This window comes from Dama dama, chromosome 8, assembly GCF_033118175.1.
Source record: "Dama dama isolate Ldn47 chromosome 8, ASM3311817v1, whole genome shotgun sequence".
Taxonomy (NCBI): domain Eukaryota; kingdom Metazoa; phylum Chordata; class Mammalia; order Artiodactyla; family Cervidae; genus Dama; species Dama dama.
Window position 1 is genome coordinate 12,026,019 of NC_083688.1, and position 19,059 is coordinate 12,045,077.

At 48.5% G+C, this 19,059-nt stretch overlaps 1 pseudogene; it reads left to right on the top strand.

Annotated features, from left to right (window-relative positions):
- LOC133061049 (cytochrome c-like) overlaps positions 1-18,818 on the top strand; it is an 84,081-nt pseudogene extending 65,263 nt beyond the window's left edge.
- Positions 18,819-19,059: the final 241 nt, after the last annotated feature.

The window sequence follows — 19,059 nt, forward strand, 5'->3', positions numbered from 1 at the left end:
TTGATCCAACACAACAACCCTCGGTGGTAAGTACCACGAATATCCCTATTCTATAGGTGAGGAAACAGGTGCCCGGTCCCACAGGAGTGAGTGGTGCTGACCCAGGTCCTTTGGGCCCCAGAAGCCATGCTTCCAGCCCCTGGGCTGCACCACCCTCGGAACCTCAGTTCCTGCATCTGGCCCTGGAGGGCTGGGGGACGAGAAGCGAGCATCTGGCCCTGCCAGCTCTTGGACGTGAGTAGGGATGGAGTGCGGAGGGCCTTGGGAGTGCTGACCCAACATCCCTCGCTCTTTGCCTCTGTGACCAACTCTCTCCCTGACTTTGGACCTTCCAAGGTGAGGACTCCACTATATCATGGCCTCTGATAAGAGCAGTCAACACTTGACTATCACTTGAGCATCTTTTCCTGCAATGCCCAGATCAAGACACTTCTGATCTAAGGTTGGGAGATGGAATTGGAGTTGGCAAAATGGGAGGCTGGGGCCATGTTCCAGGTGAGCAAGCAAGGCAGCCTGAACCCCAGCCCACAGATGGAGAATCCTTGAGAACACTTGCAGGATGATGACCCTCTGGGGTCCATGAGGCTGGTGCTTCCTTTACAGAGGTTCCCTTGTTCCAGGCCCACCTTGCCTGGACCACAGAACCTTGCCCTTATTTAAACTCGCTCTTCACTCTGGCCAGTTCATTTCATTTGGTCATTCATTAGTACGGGTTTGCTAATTCACAAGAATTGGGCCATTATTAAGAAAGTTATGATCAACCTAGACAGCATATTAAAAAGCAGAGACATTACTTTGCCAACAAAGGTCTGTCTAGTCAAGGCTATGGTTTTTCCAGTGGTCATGTATGGATGTGAGAGTTGGACTGTGAGGAAAGCTGAGCGCCAAAGAATTGATGTTTTTGAACTGTGGTGTTGGAGAAGACTCTTGAGAGTCCCTTGGACTGCAAGGAGATCCAACCAGTCCATCCTAAGGGAGATCAGTCCTGGGTGTTCATTGGAAGGACTGATGTTGACACTGAAACTCCAATCCTTTGGCCACCAGATGCGAAGAGCTGACTCATTTGAAAAGACCCTGATGTTGGGAAAGATTGAGGGCAGGAGGAGAAGGGGACGACAGAGGATGAGATGGTTGGATGGCATCACCGACTCGATGGACATGGGTTTGGGTAGACTCTGGGAGTTGGTGATGGACAGGGAGTCCTGGCGTGCTGAGGTTCATGGGGTCGCAAAGAGTTGGACACGACTGAGGGACTGAACTGAACTGAGGCCATTATTAGGGAGTTTTAAAGTGAAGAAGTAAAAAGAATTTTAAGGATGTCTGCCAGGATAGTGTATCAATATGGTTCTTAGTGGGAATCCTTCAAATTTCTCACCACTAAGTATGATGTTCACTGTGGGTTTTTTTGTAGATGTGTTTATCAACTTGAGAACTTCCCCCTCTATTTCTAGTTTACTGAGAGTTTTTGTCATGAAAGGGAGTTTTGTCTAGGGCTTTTTTTCTGCATCTATTGATTCAGCCATATGACTTTTCTTTTTTAGTCTGTTGATGTGATGGATTACATTAATTGATTTTTGAGTGATGAACCAGTTTTGCCTACCTGGGATAAATCCCACTTGATCATGGTGGAATTGTTATGATAATTTTTATTTGGCTGCCTCAGGCTTTTGTTGCAGCACACGGCGTGTTCACTGTGGGAGTGGGCTTCTCTCTTGTTGGGATGTGTGGGCTCCAGAGCATGTGGACTTAGCACGTGGGTCCTTAATTCTCAGATCAGGGATCCAATCTGGTTGGAAGTCGGATTCTTAACCACTGGACTACCAGGGGAGTTGCAGTGAAATTATTTTTATGTTTTTTGAATTTGGTTTGCTGATATTTTGTTGAGGATTTTTACATCAAGCATTATGAAAGATACGGGCCTATGTTTGGTTGTCTTGTAATGTCTTTTTCTAGCTTGGGTATTAAGGTGATGCTTGCCTCATAGGATGAGTTAGAAATCCTTCTGCTTCTATCCTCTGAAAGAGATTGTACAGAGTTGGTATAGCTTTAAACATTTTTTAGGACTGAACTGTCAATGCTTCTGGGCCTGATGCTTTCTATTTTGTGAGGTTATTAATTATTTATTCAATTTCTTTAATAAATATTGGTCTATTCAGATCATCTATTTCTTCTTGAGTTTTGGCAGGTTGTGTCTTTCAAAGAATTGGTCCATGTCATCTAAGTTATCAAATTTGTGGGCATAGAGTTGTTCATAATATTCCTCTGTTATCCTTTTAATTTCCACAAGATCTGTAATGATGGCCCTGCTTTCATTTTTTTTTCCATTTATTTTTATTAGTTGGAGGCTAATTACTTTACAATATTGTAGTGGTTTTTGCCATACATTGACATGAATCAGCCATGGATTTACATGTATTCCCCATCCTGATCCCCCCTCCCACCTCCCTTTCCACCTGATCCCTCTAGGTCTTCCTAGTGCACCAGCTCCGCGGATTTGTCTCATGCATCCAACCCGGGCTGGTGATCTGTTTCACCCTTGATAATATACATGTTTTGATGCTGTTCTCTCTAAACATCCCACCCTCGTCTTCTCCCACAGAGTCCAAAAGTCTGTTCTGTACATCTGTATCTCTTTTTCTATTTTGCATATAAGGTTATCATTACCATCTTTCTAAATTCCATATATATGTGTTAGTATACTGTATTGGTCTTTGATATTAGTAATTTGTGACTCTCTCTACTTTTCTTAACCTGGTAGAGGCTCATTGATTTTACTGACCTTTCCAAAGAACCAACAAGGGCTTCATTAATTTTCTCAACTGACTTGCCTGTTTTTATTTTAATTAATCATATAGTACCTCAATGTATCTCTTTAAATATTTTATTTATTTAGTTTTCATTTATATAATTTTTATTGTCCTAGGACTGCATGCCGTAAAATGTTCTAAGTGCTTGGGATTCAGCAGTGAAGAAAGTGGACAAAATTCCCACCCACGTGGAGTTTATGTTTTAGAATTAGAGAAAGTAGGTTGGGAGTGACAATAACCACAAATTTCAAAAATTTATTTTAACCTTCAATTTCTTAGCAAGCCTTTCTCTGAGAAAAACAAACAAAAAAAACAACAACAAAGCCATAAAGTTCTGTTATTTTCTTCCCCGTTCCTCTCTTAAGTGTATCTCTTTTAAATCCCAGGTAATATTCTTATAATCAATTCACATTTAATGAACTTGGCTATATGGTTTGGTTTGTGACAAAAAGGAGGTGTGTCTCCTGGACTCCTGGCTGCAGGGAGGAGTAACTGACATTCCTGGGGTGTCCGGTAAGAGGAGCTTCACAGCCTCTAAACAGGAATGGCTTCTCCATTAACTGCACAAGAGATCTTGGCAGTCTGGAGTGGGGTCAGAGTTCCCAGACTGCTACTGGGGCCCGTGGCCACAAGAAAGTAGTTACATCAACATCACCGGGTTGGTCTTTCTTCTCAGAATGTGACTCTTACAATAGGAACATAACTTGGTGACTGCTGGACAAGCCGGGGGAAGGGTGGTCCAGGGAGCAGGCAGAGCACAAGCAAAGGCATGGAGACCTTGACTGCATCTCACTGTCACGTGGCTAGCATCTTGAGCCTCAGAGCAGAAGAACGAGAGTCATATCCTAGGGTGCCCATGCTGAAATGCAGCCAATTCTTGGGTACCCAGCTAGGAGGGGGTTGGAATAACTTGAATGCAGTGTTTTAAGTTCCTTGATTTTGGAGCCAACTGTTTGATTGCAAATTCTGCCTCTGCTTTTTGTGTTTGTTTGTTTTACTGACGTGCTGCTGAGCAAGTTACTTAATCTCTCTGTGGCTCAGTTTTCTCATCTGCGAAGTGGGGAGAGTGACAGTGCCTGCCCCCCCCCCCCCACCCCGACCCTCACCCTCACTAAGCTGGGGTGGAGATTAAATTTTGCATAGTTCTTCAAGCAGTGCCTGGCCTCCAGCGGGCTTTATGAGAGTGTCTGCTGGGTTTGATGCTCCATTGCTAATTCTCAGAGCCAGCAGATGGGGTGGGGTGGTTGAGACCCTGGGTCCCCTTGGAGAAACAATCCCAAGGGGCTTGAGGAGATCACTTGACTGCACTGTGAGCTCTGCCCCATCTGTCTGACTTTGGAGCCTGCCCGGAGACCCAGGGCAGCATCTGACCCATGGTGGAGCTGCGCTGCCCCTCTCATCCCACTGGGGAGGCTCTTCAAGCACCAGCCCTGGGTGAGCCCAGACCCAGAGGTTCACATGGAGACCCCCAGATGCTCGCAGAAAACAGCCCTATCCGCGCGCACAGCCCAGACCCGCTGGGGCTGCCCTCCCTCCTGCCTCCTCCCACCTCGGCCTGAAGCCTCAGCACACAAAGACCCCTCTCAGTCCCTTCCCGGGGAGACAGGAGCCCTCTTCAGATAGTGCCAGAGGCCCAGTTACCAGCCCTTCCTTGTAATTAATATAAGGAAAGCATTTCTGTTGAAATCCCTGCCTGGATTAACCACTGGCTGGAGGATTTAACTCATGTACACACAGAAAATCTCCACAGACTCGTCTCCTAATATTTATCCTTACGACTGGAACATGCAGATAAGGTGAGTGCCTGATGCTGGAGCTGCAGAATAAATTTACATTCTCTAAGCCACAAAGAGCTGCAGATGTATCCGTGTTATGGGCCTGGCTGGGGCTCAGGAGAGGGAATGGCCAGTTTCTGATCCACGGAAGGTTCTGACTGGTGCTTCTCCAGTAGCAAAGGCTCATGTGTGAGGATGCCAACACTCTAGAACCAAATAGTCCTTGACTTCCAGAATCGTAAATTCCCAGGTCAAAGACTCTTCACTTGATGGACTCTTAAAACTATAAAACATTGAGTCCGATCACAAGGTTTTAGGATTCCGGGAATCTTAACCATAATCTTGCCCAGACACTCAGCCGTCATTCCAGTCCCTTCCCCAGTGTAGTTCTGAGCAGTGCGAGAGCATTTCCAGGCTTCTGACTACACGCCAGCATTGCCTCCTCCTGGAAGCCCTCCCTGACTCCCCTGGCTGATTCAGAGCTCCCACCACAAGCCCTCTTGGCTCCATCTCCTTTGTCTTGTGAGATCCATCAAAGGTGTTATTTTAAACTTGATTCTCACCCTTACTGTAAACCATGAAGTGTAGGGGAGAATCTGCTTTTGTTCACTCATGAATTCCCAGCTCAGGGTCTGGCACATAGTCGATGCTAAATGAATATATCTTGAACAGCTACCCTTCATCTCCAGCCACAAAGGATGTGCTCTGGAAGCATGGGATCACTCGTCACCTCACCTCTGGCTGGTGGGCCTGGCTGAGCCTGCGTGGGGCAGGGTGGGCAGATGACAGCTCTCGGGTGACACCATCCCCCACCCAGTGTCTGTTTTCATCCACTGAGGAGCTTTGGGCTGAACACCTCCTGGGGGAGCGAACAGGACCAGGACCTGTCTGGGCGTTCAGAGAAGCCGTGTGACACCACGGGTCAGACCCTAGCTTTGGAGCCAGATGTCTGCATTTGAACCCTGGCTCTTCCACTGTCTTGTTGAGTAGACTTAGAAAGTTATTTTGACCTGTTCTGTGCCTTGGTTTCCCCACCTGTAAAATGGGTATGGTGAGAGTTATTATTACTGAATAAGCTAATAGATAAAAAGCTTGTAGCTCAGTACCTGGTACTTAGTAAATGCTCAATAAGTGTTCAAGTCTTTGTATCACATGCTCTTCCTCTAAAGAAGATGCATTAAAGGACCAAGTAAATAAAATGACCCAACAGTTGACACCAGCCATTGGCCACCCCGTGTTGGCCTATGGAGATGGGGGCCATGATTGGGCACAATGGCCTAGGCTCCACTTACCAAGTGGACCTAGCTACTGCTCCTTCTGGAAACCAACCCGCCAGTTGCACAAGCCATTGCTGAGCCCCTGAGATGGCACTATTCCTCCATGAGACCAGCAGGTAAGTTGGCCACATTGGGATCCTCGCATGTGGAACCCTGCACGTGTCTCAGCCCAAAGCTCCTCAGTGGGTGGAAACAGACACTGAGTGGGGGATGGTGTCCCCTGAGAGCTGTCATCCGCACCTCCTCCCCCAGGCAGGCTTGTCCTTCCTTCCAGCCCTGCTTCCAACCCTTCTTTTCCAAAGTTGTTGATGCCTAATAAGCATCTCATCCCCAGGTGCATCTCAGTTGCTTCTGCTTCTTCAGGATTCATTCTGTAACCAAGGGCAACCAGTGAGTTTGCATCAGTCACCCCCAAACTGGAGTCCAGTGTCCATTACTGAATTAGCTAAATGGTAACTGGATGGAAGATGACTTGTCTCTCTGTACCTAAGTTTTGTCATCTATAAAATGGGGCTGATAACCCCCCCTGGCCTTGCAGAGATGTGAAGAATGATAGGAAAATATTCTGTCAAGGAAAATGCACACACGTGTACACAGATAATTACAAATCTCTCTGCTTGCATCCCTGCCTGTGGTACAGACTGAGTGTGACAAGAAGGGAGGGCCTGGCTGGATCTGAGATCCCGCTTGGAAAGAGGTCTGGGCAGCCTGACTCCAGGGGCCAACATACCAGCATGTCCCCACTATATGGCTGCCATTCTAAGTCCCCACAGAAGGGAGGGGTGGACCGTCGAGGTGATGACAGGGCCGGGTAGGATGAGCTGGGCAGAGGGGAACTATTCCCTTCTCTCCTCCCACTTCCAGGAAGCCTCACTCCCTGCTCAGACTGATGCAACACATTTCTGATCAGAAGAGCTAGATCCATCCAAATGAGAGGTGGATGGGATGGCCACACAGTCAGGGGAGGAGAGGATAAAGTCTGGGGTGGGGTGGCTTATGAGATTCCCCTCCACATGTGAATGAGTGGACAGACCAAGATAAGCCGTGTATCGTCCGAGAGCCCCAGGCTAGGTGGGGAGAGATGCGGGCAGCCCAGGCAGGGCTGGGGCATCAGAAACTGATGTGCTAAAGAAAAGTTATCAACAAATCATGGGGGAAGCCATCACCCCTCCCTACTTGAGGAGCCCTTGAGTGATAGTTCCGGGATCCTCCTGCCCTGGTGTTCGCCTTTCACTGATGGTGATGGATGTGAGAACAGCTCTAATGAGGGGAGGCCTGGGCCCTTAGACCTTTGCGAGGTCCTCCATCTCCACACATCTCCCAGCTGTCAGCACGGCCCGTCGGGGAACACCCTGCGTAACTCGGAAGAACTGGGTGTTGAAAGGCAGGCAGAGGTGGCCAAGTAGAAAACAGCGGCCTGGACCAACTTGGGAAATGGTCAAGATAGGCTCTGGGCCTCAGTTTATCAGGGCGGTCAGCAGAGCCTCCATGGTCTCCTGACACAACTCATGGACTCTCCAGGAGTCTGAGGCGATGGGCAGTGGTCCAAGACAGTGCCTGGCCCTCTCAGCTCCAGCAGGACTCAGTAAAGGCAGGCGTCTTCCAGACCAGAGTTCATATCACAGCTCAGACTCTCAGCTTTATGACACTGGGCATGGCACTTAACCTCTTTGTGCTTCGTTTTCTACCACTCATGTCCATTTGGGGGTTAAAGTCTTCAGCACAGTACATGGCGTAGAGAGAGTACTCAAAAGCTTTTCTTTTTATTGTTATTATTAGTATTAACCATTCCTTTCTATAAGCATGTATTGTAGATTTGAACATATCAATACAATACAGTTTATGTTTTTGAGATCATACTATATATTCAGCTTTCTTTCTTATTTATCATGGTATCATGAGTGTTTTCTCCCATCATTGAAAAGTTCCTCAAAAGCAAGATGTTAATAGCTTCGTAGCAGTCCCTCATCTAGAAGTGTCATCATTTACTTTGTCATCCTTTGTGGCTGGATAAGCAGGGCATCACGGTTTTTCACTCTTATCCTCGGGCTGTAATAAACATCTCAAGGCATAATCCTTGCTCAAATCCCTGACTGCTTCCTAAGGACCGATTCCTGGAGGTACTATCACTGTATCAGGGTGCTGACATTTTGAAGGCTCAAGATCTTTATTACTTAATTGCCTTCCAAAGAGACTTCCAGCAGCGCCCGAGAGTGCCTGACTCACCACACATTTAGCAGCATCGATTTCTTCTCTTTTTGTTTAGTCTTTACTAATTTCATGGGCCTGAAATTATATTTCATTGTCTTTTGGAGACACAGAGCCCTGGCCTGTGGCCCCTGTTTCCCAGCAGGGTGAGAATCAAATTAGATTCAGGGTCTTCCAGCAAACCTCTGGATGAAAGGCAGCCTGTGACCGGGTAGCCGGGAGCTGGAGGAGCTGGGTTCTCATCCAACTCTGTGCTTACTTGCTGTTGTGACCTGGGTCTCTTACATGGCCCTCCCTGGGCCTCTGTTTATCAGTCATTTATCAGTTTATTATTGCCTCCCAGCAGCCTCCACTTTATCTAGCCCCTTGAGCAGTACCTCATGCATAACTCATGCCCAACAAATACTTGTTGAAGGCTGAACTGCAGAAGTGACCTTTATAAAGGGAAAATCTTGCCCCCTCATTATGCTGCTTCCAACCTTTGCTCAGGCTTCCTAACATTCTGTTTATTTCTTTTGTCGGCTCATGGATTTCTGCTTCTACTTCAAATATGAAAAGACACAAGACAGAATATGAAAAAAAAAAAAAAAAAGCCAGATAAACTACAAAATCACAACTTTTCTTGAGCCCATCAGGGAGCCCAGGGCTGCAAGGCACCCCATGAGCCCAAATGCAGTTTGACAAGACCCACCAAGGAGAGACAGAACACACAAACCCCTGCACCTTTGGCAGAACTCCGGAGAGAGAGAGGTGGCTGCCATGAAAGCAGGCATGAAATATAAACAGCTAACATTTTTTAAAATATTTATTTTTGATTGATTGATGGCTGGTTTACAATATTGGTTTGTTCTGTCATACCTCAACATGAATTAACCATAGGTGCACATATGTCCCCTCCCTCGTGAATCTCCCTCCCACCTCCTGCCCATTCCCACCCCTCTAGGTTATTACAGAGCCCCAGTTTGAGTGCCCTGAGTCACGCAGCAAATTCCCGTTGGCTGTCTATTTACATGTGTTAGTGTATATGCATCCATGCTACTCTCTCCATTTATCTCACCCTCTCTCTCTTCTCCCCTACACTTGTCCATGAGTCTGTTCTCTATGTCTGCATCTCCACTGTAAACAGCTAACCTTTTAACAAACTCTCAGAGGCTGAATGTAGACTGGCATGCCAGCTGAGCATTCCTGGGAGCCCCGGACATAAGAGGAGTGCACATTCATTCACAGCGGTTTCCCATGGTGCTCGGGAGTGCACAATTCACTCAAGACAGTTTCTCACGGAGCCCGGGAGAAAGATGCTCAGGACTGCACTTGCATCTGAAAAAGCTGCTTCCCTGCGATGTACCAATCTGAACCCTCTCCCACTTCCCAGACCCCTGTCTCCTGTGAAACATAAGCCCAGAAGGACTTCAGGGGGACAGGAACACCTCTCACCCCCCAGAGCCCAGTCAAAGACCTAAAGCCCTGGGAGAAGGGGGACGGAACAGAAACAGAAGCCACTTCTTGCTGGGGAAGGGGGATGAAGCCTTCTAGCCCTGGTCCCAAGCAAAGATAAACTGCTGCTGTGGATAGAAGCCACGGCTGCCGGTGCCTGGGAAGGGATGGGCCCAGGAACCTGAGCTGATCCAAGGCGGGACATGCATGCCCACGTGGGCTGGGTCCACAGGTCCGATCCACGTTGTCAAGCTCTGGTCTCTCTGGCTTCATCTCTAGGCTCTGCTTCTGTGCCCGTCTTCTCACAGAGGCCCTGAAACTTCCAGGCCAATCTTCTTAGAGTCCCCAGGTCACAGGAAAGAGGTAGCTTCTCTTCCCAGTCCAATGACAAACATTCTGGGAATTAAATTTACTGACTTCTGAACCCAGAGGTTCATGTCCTGGTAACAGATCCAGAAAACCTCTTGCTTGTCCCTCCCTCATCCCAAAAGGGGGTCCCCTGGGCCTTCGATAAGGCCAATTTCCAGGCCGGCTGCAGGATCTCAGGGACTCCACACTGTCCAGGCTGATAACTACCCCTGCATGCCACTGTCTCACAGCAGTCTTCTCGAAGCATCTCTGAGCTGCCTGGGGTTGGCAAAGCCGGCCCAGGAGGACACAGTGCCCCATTAGCACTGACACTCACCTCCCTAGACCTCTATAAATGGGACAGTCACCATTTCTAGGGCACTCTTTGAGCAAGAATAGATAGGCTGCAGACTGGCTCTGGGAGTGCCAGCCTGCAATCTGGAGGTTTCAGGCAGTCCCAGAGGTGTGGTAGGCACAAACAGGGGTAGGCAGGAGCCTCGTTTCCCCTCATCTCTAAAGTGGGATCAGTAGCAGTGTTCCTCCAGAGGTTGTAGAGAATCCTAGAGACAATGCCCAGGGTGGGGCTTGGCCCAGGGCCGGGCATGCAGTGACTGGTCATGTTCTGAGCACCACGATCAGATGCCCTCGGGGCCGTTGGATTCCTGGCAGTTCTCCTCCTCCAAGTCTTCCCAGAGTCACTGCCTGTCCACACTCAGGACCAGAGGCAGCATTGGAGAGGAAATGGATTTGACTGGAGCCACACCCCCTTGGCTGTGTCTACCCTCCCCTTCCCTCCCTCCCCCTCCACCAGCTTTTTGCCACTGCCAGGGTTTCCAGAACATGCTCCCGGGCTCTGACCACAGTCCATTTACATCGTCCTGGTCCAGGGAGGCCCCGTGGACTGGGAACAGAGGATGGGTGGGTAGAGTCCCATCTGCCTGAGAATGGAGGTTCACGGGATGGGAAGTCTTCCTCTCCGGGCTATTATGCCCAATGTCCAAATCCCTGAGTGGGAAGAGAGAAGGCCTCCAAGACAATGCAACTCACAAAAAGGGAAGTTTATTGCTGACTCGAGTCAGGGCTCCTGCCGCATCCAACGCAGTGGTGCGGGTCAGAGAGCCCCGAGCCCAAGCTGTTACACAAATTTATAGGGTGAGCACACGCTGTTGGTAGTTGGTTTAAGTGGATTGGTTACAAGTTTGCAAAGCAATTTCATTGGTCAAACACACTTAAAACTTTCATGTGCGTGGGACTTTCCCGGGGGTTTCCGCCCCGTTCCTAATTGGCAAACAGCAGTCAGTGTTAAGCTGATTGGTTGTATCCAGGTGGCCTGATAATCTTACCACCCAGAAGTAGGAAGGTCTACTCCTAATCTAAGCTGGCTGCCATGGCGTTAATTCTGCTCGCCTCACAGGGGCCCCATCCCAGTCCTTGGGGGTTCACTAGCTGACATTTCCTCCTCTTCCTGGGCCCCCTGGTGGGGTCTGATACAGGATCCTGTCCCCAAAGGGGTCCAGAAGACTCCAGGGGCCTCTTGACAGGGTGTCAAATATAATCCTTACAGACTCTCAGGAGGCCTTCAATATCCAAAGGAGTGGGGGGCCCTGTAGGGTATCCTAGAGCACAGAGGAGGCTGGGAAAGGGGTGAAGGAGCAGGTCAGCAGGGGGTCGGGGAGTTGGTGGTTAGTGGGAGGAAGCACAAGGGCTTCAGGGGGCATAGCTTGCTTGTGGGCGGGGCAAGCCCGCCCACAAATTAACTACAGTATTTTAGATACCGGAAATGGGGTCAGATGACCGTGGGCTGGGAGGACCCAGGCCCACTGTGAAGCTGATGTGGCTGCTCAGAGCTGGGAACTGGGGGCTTCCCTCTGCAGAGAAGCACCCCCAGCTCCCCCCACCGCAGGGTCTCCTGCACCTTTGTCCCCTCTGCCCGGGGTCTCCTCTCCCCTGTCTGCGGCTCCAGGCACTGATCATAGCCTTCAGCACAGCTGTGCTTTATCACCTTCATCACCTGTTCCTGGTGAGACCGTGACCCAGAGGTAACAGGGTAGGGATGCGACTGGCTTGCTCACAGCTGTGTCCCCAGTGCATGCGGGCGCATCGTGGGTCTTGGTACATTTGGTGAATGAATGGGGACAGGAGTGACTTAACTGAACTTTAGAGGAATGATGAAGGAGAGGAGGCTTCAGGCAGCTTTTCTGGGATAGGAAACCCCAAGGAAGGGCAAGTTCAGGGGGCAAAAACAGTGAGCTCTGAGGCCCCCGGGCCAGGTGGGCAGGGGCAAGGCTTCTCTCTGCACCTTAAGAGCCTCTGGCCGTGGCCTCTCACCAGAGGGTACCATAACTGCCTCTCCAACACTCATTTTCTAGCCATAGTTTGAGAAGTTCTTGTTTTCCCAGCATCTGGAGGCTGCTATAGAAGCAGACAAATACACTAGATACCCAGGGATGGAAAAGAAAGGTGAGGAAAGGAGCTAATTTTATGTATCTGGATCTAGATGCAGAAATTTTTTATAACTGAAGCATGCGAGAGCATCATGATGTGCTTGGGCCTGGAACAGCTTCCAGAGCAGCTGGCTCGGCTCTTCCCTGGCTTCTTGTCTGTGAGCATCATCCTCTTCTCATTCTCCTTTTTGGTTATCATTCTGTCACCCAGTTTTGGGCCACAGCCCTAGACATGGGGCTGGGCAGCTGGGCACGGTGGTGGGTTTGCCAGATGCTGGAGGTGGAGGCGATGTAGCCTTGGGCTGGGCTGCACTCAGGAAGGAGGAAGGCAGGGAGGGAAACATGGAAGACTAAGAGATGCAGAGGGAAAACTGCCTCCATCACCAGCCCTCATTCCATGCTGCTGCGGAGGGGTGCTGTGGGCAACTCCACTTTCCTCATCACTCTCTGATGACTGTCTCTATGAGAAATCACCTTGGGTTTCTCCGGAGAATCCCATACATGAGGGATGCAGGTTCCAGACCCTCCAACCTACTATGTGACCCTGGACAAGTACTATAACTCCCAGCCTCAGTTTCCCCATATTAACAATGAGATGATGGGTGTAGCTCAGTGGGACTCAACCCCAGCTATACAGATATCCTCTTTCAGGAAGATGGAGTGACCTTCCCACCTGAAGTGACGGAAAACCACAAAAATTATGAAACAAAGGCTTACAAGATGCTGGGTGTCAGGCAGTGAAACAGATGAGAAATAGATCAAGCAAGCCCTAAATGGCCCTGGTTTCCAGCCCTGAGAGTTTCCTGGCTATGGGCAAGGAGGATGAGCCCGGGGGAGCCCATGGAGGTCCCAGCATTGATGAAGTGGAGCTGAGATTCCAGAAGACCAAGGTGGCTGGAATTCACAGGACACAGTGCCTGAGAAGAGAGAGGAAGGGGACAGAGAGAAGACCCTGGAGAGGACATGGAAGGGTCTTGCCTCAGGTGTGGGAACCTTTAGTCTTAGACTGAGAGCTACTGTGCTCCCACCTCAGACATCCTAAAGAAGATCCTGAAGAACCACACTGTCTCCAAGTAACTTAATGTTACAGAATAAAGCTCAAGAATATTTAAAACAAAATTATCCAGCACCCAATAAGGTAAAATCCACAGTGACTGGCAAAGAAAGCTGGGGCGGCTATAGTAATATCAGACAAAGTGGGTTATAGAGAAAACAATATTACCAGAGATAAAGGCGATGATATTGTGAATTCATCAAGAGGACCTAACAATGTTTATGTACCTAATAACAATGTTTCCAAATACATAAAACAGAAAAATGATACAACTGCAAGAAGAAATAGACAGATCCACAATGATAGTCAGAAATTTCAACATCCCTTACTCAATAATTGATAGAGCAAGTAGACAGAAAGTCATAAAGGATATAGAGAATTTGATCAACACTATCAACCAACTTGATCTAAGTGACATTTATAGAACACTCCACCCCGAGACAGCAAAGCACACATTCTTTTCACGAGTATATCTAAATATGCCAAGATAGACCATATTCTGAGTCATAAAACAAGTCTCAGTACATTTGAAGGGTTCAGGTTCTACAGACTGTGTTCTCTGACCACAGCAGAAATAAATGAGAAATCAGTAATTTAAGAGAAAGTGCTCTTTGAGTAACAGAAAGATCTCTGAAAAATCTCCAAATATTTTGAAACTACAAAATAGCACACTTCTAAATAACCCATGTGTAAAAGAATCAACCAAAAGAGGAACGAGACAGCATTTTTCACAGAAAGGAAATGAAAACACAACATATCAAAATTTGTGGGATGCTGTTGAAGCAGTTCTTGGGGGAAATTTATACTACTAAATGCCTGCATTAGAAGAGAAGAAATGTTGCAAATCAGTGACCTCCGCTTCCACTTGAAGAAACTAGAAATAGAAGAACAAATTAAATTCAGTGTAACAGAGAGGAAATAATTATGAGTAGAAATCAGTAGAGAAAAGCAACAGAGAGCATCAATGAAACCAAAGCTGGTTCTCTGAGAATATCAATAAAATGGATAAATCTCTGGTCACACTGATCAGGAAACACGAAAGGGAAGACACAAGATACCAGTACCAGGAATGAGTCAGGTGACGTCACATATTCTATACATAAATTATTTAAAATTCTTCTGCATGTGAGATCTTTTTCATATGTATATATGTGTACATATTCGTTCATTCATATCAGTGTGAACTCATGAATATTTATTTTATCTTTTGGGTTATAATCCAATCTTACTTTATGCATTCTGTTGTTCAGATGATTCCAGCTTTGGCCACTGAAAGCTCTTTCAGTTGGCTCTGGTGTCCCTCTGAGTGTCACCTGTCTTTATGAGTTTTTCTTTTGTTTGGTTGTTGTTGGCACTTTCTTACTTTCTGGCATTAAACAATGTGCCGTGCTCATCTTATATATATTTCCTGCCCTAGATCTAGAATCAGAGTTTCTTCTTCAAGGAGCACTGGCTCCTCTTATTGGAGAACAGTATGAGAAACTAAAGATGTGGGTATCAGATTTGCTTGTTGTGACTGGGATGTCATTGCCTCTAGGCTCCGTCAGCTCACAGAGACAGGAAATAAAGTTCTGTTGCACTAACCCATGCATAGGACTTAGGTATAAATATTTCTATATGTAAATCTCTATGTCTATATTCAGCTAAACATGAATTCATACTGATGTCTCCAACTCTAATCCATTACCACATGGATCATTCTAGCTTTCTCCCCTTCTTGTCTGGAACCTCCCACCCCAGCAGTGAGAAAACACGGCTCCCAACATCTGCCATCCGCAGGAACACTTGTTCCCAGTGTAGGTGTATAGTCATTTCAGAACTGTTAACCCATATTCCACAGCAAACAACTTTATTCATTAGAAAACCATGCTTACATGCAGTTCCTGGTGCTTGTAGTCTTCCAGACTCCACCATTTTCAAAGTTAGAGAGGTCAGCCCCTTTATCTTCACTTGCGTCAGTGAGGGTACTTTATACATTTGTGAGAAAGTTAGATTCTTTTGTCACTGTCTGCATCCCACCCTGGAATCCTGGAACTCCTAAAGGATTTTTCAAAATCTGCATACATTCACCCTTTCTACACCCTTTCTACTTTCTATGGATTTGGACAAATGCATGGTATCATTCATTAATCCACCATTATATTGTAATAGTATTACACATGATAACTTTATTGTCCTGAAAAAAATCTTCCATAATTCACCTCTTCAATCTTCCCTGTTCCCCAAACTCCTTGCAATCACTGATTTGTTTACTATCTCTGTAATTTTGCCTTTTTCCAGAATCTCACATAAATGTAGTAGTTTCAAATGATATTTTTCCCCTTAGCAATGGGCATTTAAGATTCATCCATGTCTCTGTGTAGCTTGTTGCTCATCCCTTTTTATCACTGAGTCATATTCCATTGTTTGGATGTACCACAGTGTCTTTATCCATTTACCTACAGAAGGACATCCGGTTTGCTTTCAGCTCTTGGCAATTATGAATAAAACTGCTATAAGCATTCACACGCAGGTTTTGTGTGTTCACAAATTTTCAGATCAGTTGAGTGAATACCTGGGAGTGTGATTGTTGTTGGATCATATGGTAAGACTATGTTTAGCTTTGTTAGAAACTGCCAAACTGTCTTCCAAAGTGGCTGTACCATTTCATATTCACACCAGCAGTGGGTGAGAGTTCCTGCTGCTTTGCATCCTCTCTAGCAATGAGGATTGTCAGCAGTGGGATTTTTTAAAAAATCTAGATACATGGGCCCCATTCCCAGAAATTCTGACTCCATCAGCCTATGGTGGTACCCAGGCCTTAGCATTGTTGAAAAACCCCCAGGAGATTCTGTCATGGATTCAGGCTTGTGAACCAGGGAGTTCCATCAACCGCCTCATTGTACAGATGGAGAAACTGAGGCCTTGAGGACAGTGGCGCTGCAGTGGGGCTGATCTCTATGGTTCTCTCGGCTGACAGTCTGGGAGGGGCTGTATGATTCCTAGAGAAGAGCTGGGGCTCTGGAGCCCCGCGGTCCTGGGCTGGAATCCTGAGTCTGCCTCTCTCCAGCTGTGTGACGTTGGGTGAAGGCCTGCACCTCTCTGAGCCCCTCCTGTGTGGGACGAGAACGGTCCCAGGACCTGCACACAGGCTGAGTGAGGACATGTTGGGTCAATGAGTCCAAAGTGCTCACCCAGAGCTGGGCTCACAGTGGGGCCGGGACACTGCTGGTGACTGTCCCTGGGACTCTGTCACGTGACTGTTCTCTGTGCGGAGGTCCCGTCCAGAGAGGCCTGTTCTGCCCCTTCCTGGACCCCTGGGCTCCCTGCCCCACCCTCCCATTCACTGTTCTTCTGACTTTGTCTCCAGCGCTGGGGGCTGCGGCTCCACCCCACTTCCCTCTCCTGCCACCCCTCCTTTTTCTTCTCCCAGTTAACAAAAAAGCTTCACTTAAAAAGCCATCTGGGAGGATGGATGGCACAAAGGCACATTTTGTAGAGTAAGTTTTCAGGGAGTAGAGCCAAAAAATTAAAGGCACAGCACTTAGGATGCCAGTCTTATTAAGGCCCCGTGCTCTGACTGCTGGGGAGCTGTGTTCTGTATCACAGTCCATCCCCCACCGCAGCGCCCGGTGCTCTGGGCTCGTCTTCACCTGTCTTTGAGAGCTCCTGCTGCCAACGTCTAGGCTGATTCCCTCCCTCAGGATGAATCCCCCTCCTCTCTGCAGCTGGGGGTCCCCTAACCCGAGACGCCCCGCTCCTGTGTGAGCGCCGTCCCATCTCGGACAGCTGCTCCCCCTCCCTACAGGAGTCCCAGGTGAAGGTTGTCTTCTCCTGTGGGGTCTCCCAGGGCAGATTTAGGAACAACAGGAGAGATGTGTCCACTGTCAGGATGGATGGCAGCCCTGGGAAGGGGCAATGAGCTCCCCATTACTAGAGGTGTGCACAGAGGAAAGGTTGGTACTCAGCAGAGAGGCTTTGGAGGCCAAGATATCTGGGCTGAGTCCCGGCCACATTGCTTGCAAGCAGTCTGACCTTCAGCAGTGACTTGTACTCACTGAGCCTCGGCTTCTTCATCTAGAAAATCAGGCAAAATAAGTTCCCATGTCCCAGGGTTGTCATGGAGACAAAAGGACATAATGTGTGCAAAGCACTGAGAATGGAGTGCAGAGTATCCTTGCAGGGAGGGAGGAGGCTGGGTTGTGACACCCTGAGCCATCTACGATTTCAAATTGCTGTAGTCGTAGACCTTGAGAGCCAATAATTCAATTATCCTAAGATTGTAAGACTTCCTAGGATTCAAAGACTTTAAAATTTATGATTTTGTTAGTCTTCTCATCTAAGTCTCCTCAGGAACATAGGCTGTGTGATTCGAATTCTAAACCCGTCCCTTCATTGGTGCGGCGGCTCAGCCGTGGGCTGTCTGCTCCATGGGGAGTGTTTATCTCCGTTCTCTTTCCACTTCAGATCTTCCATCTTTATCCCCCACTGGCCCATTGCTACTTCTCCAGGGACACGTTTTCTAATTCCAGCCTTATCCACTGCACCTTTTGTTCAAAGCACACCAGGCCCCTGCGATGCTGCTGAATTGTGCCCTGTACCCCCGCCCCCAGCACACTCTCCTGCCCTCTCCACCAAACCTCATCTTTGCCTATTGAAATCTTCCCTTATTTTCAAGGCTGAAGTCGAAGGTGGGCCTTCCATGAAGTTTTCTTCCCCTCCCAGTTGAAATGAAAATCCGTTGCCTCTGTGTTCTGCACAGATTTTGCTCTAATCACGATTACAGCAGTTGTCAGCAACTAATTCCTGATTTTTGGAGGTAGCAATATCTATCCTTAAACGCATGGTGACCCACCTCTGGGAGACCTCTGGGAGACCACTCCGCACTCCTCTGGGACGGAGGATGCGCGGATCTGATTGGTCAGAAGCGGGACACTGATTGGGCCACTCTCACTAGTGGGCGGGGTCAGTGCATGGAAGTTGCGGACCCGCTCTCTCCTTCCTCACCGGCCTCCCCGTGCCTGCAGCCAGGAGGCAGTCAGCTCTGCAGATCCATCCAGGATGGAGCCAGGGCGGGTATCCCTGCTTCCCCGCATCACCCTCCTATCTTCTCTAGCCCTGATTGAGCTCAGCCACCCCTGTGGGCACATCCCCAGTGCTCGTGCTAACAGCCTGATGTCTATCAGCTACCATCAACCCTCCCCCCTGTCATGATTCAAATCAAGAGCCTTTGATGTGCCGAACCTGTCAGTGGCCTGGCCAGACAGAGCTGAGTTGGAGAGGCCATCCCTGCCCCCCAGATCTTTCCCTCTGGGGGTCCTGCAGCCTCCTGCCCCTCGAGAAGTTTAAAGCCAAACCCTTCATCGCCCCCTCAAACCCGGTCTTTTCCACCATTCCCATCTCAGTGTCGCCCCCGCAGCGCCCACTCGCCCAAATCAGAAGCAAGTGGGCATCCTGACTCTCTTGACACCTCAGGGCCCATTGAGTCCTGACAAGTTTAACTCCTGTAACTTCCGTAGTCCCCTGGACTCCATACCCACTATTCCATCTCAGGCCCTGGGCATCTCTGAGCAGACATCCCCCCACCACACCACACCCGCCTGGTCCCTCAGCCCTCCACTGCCCTTCACTCCATCCTGTGACCCTGAGACATGAGTAGGGGGCCCTTCCTGGGGTTCCATTCTTTTGGGGGGGGGACCGTTCCTGCCTCCTCCCGCTGTGCCTCTCCCTCAG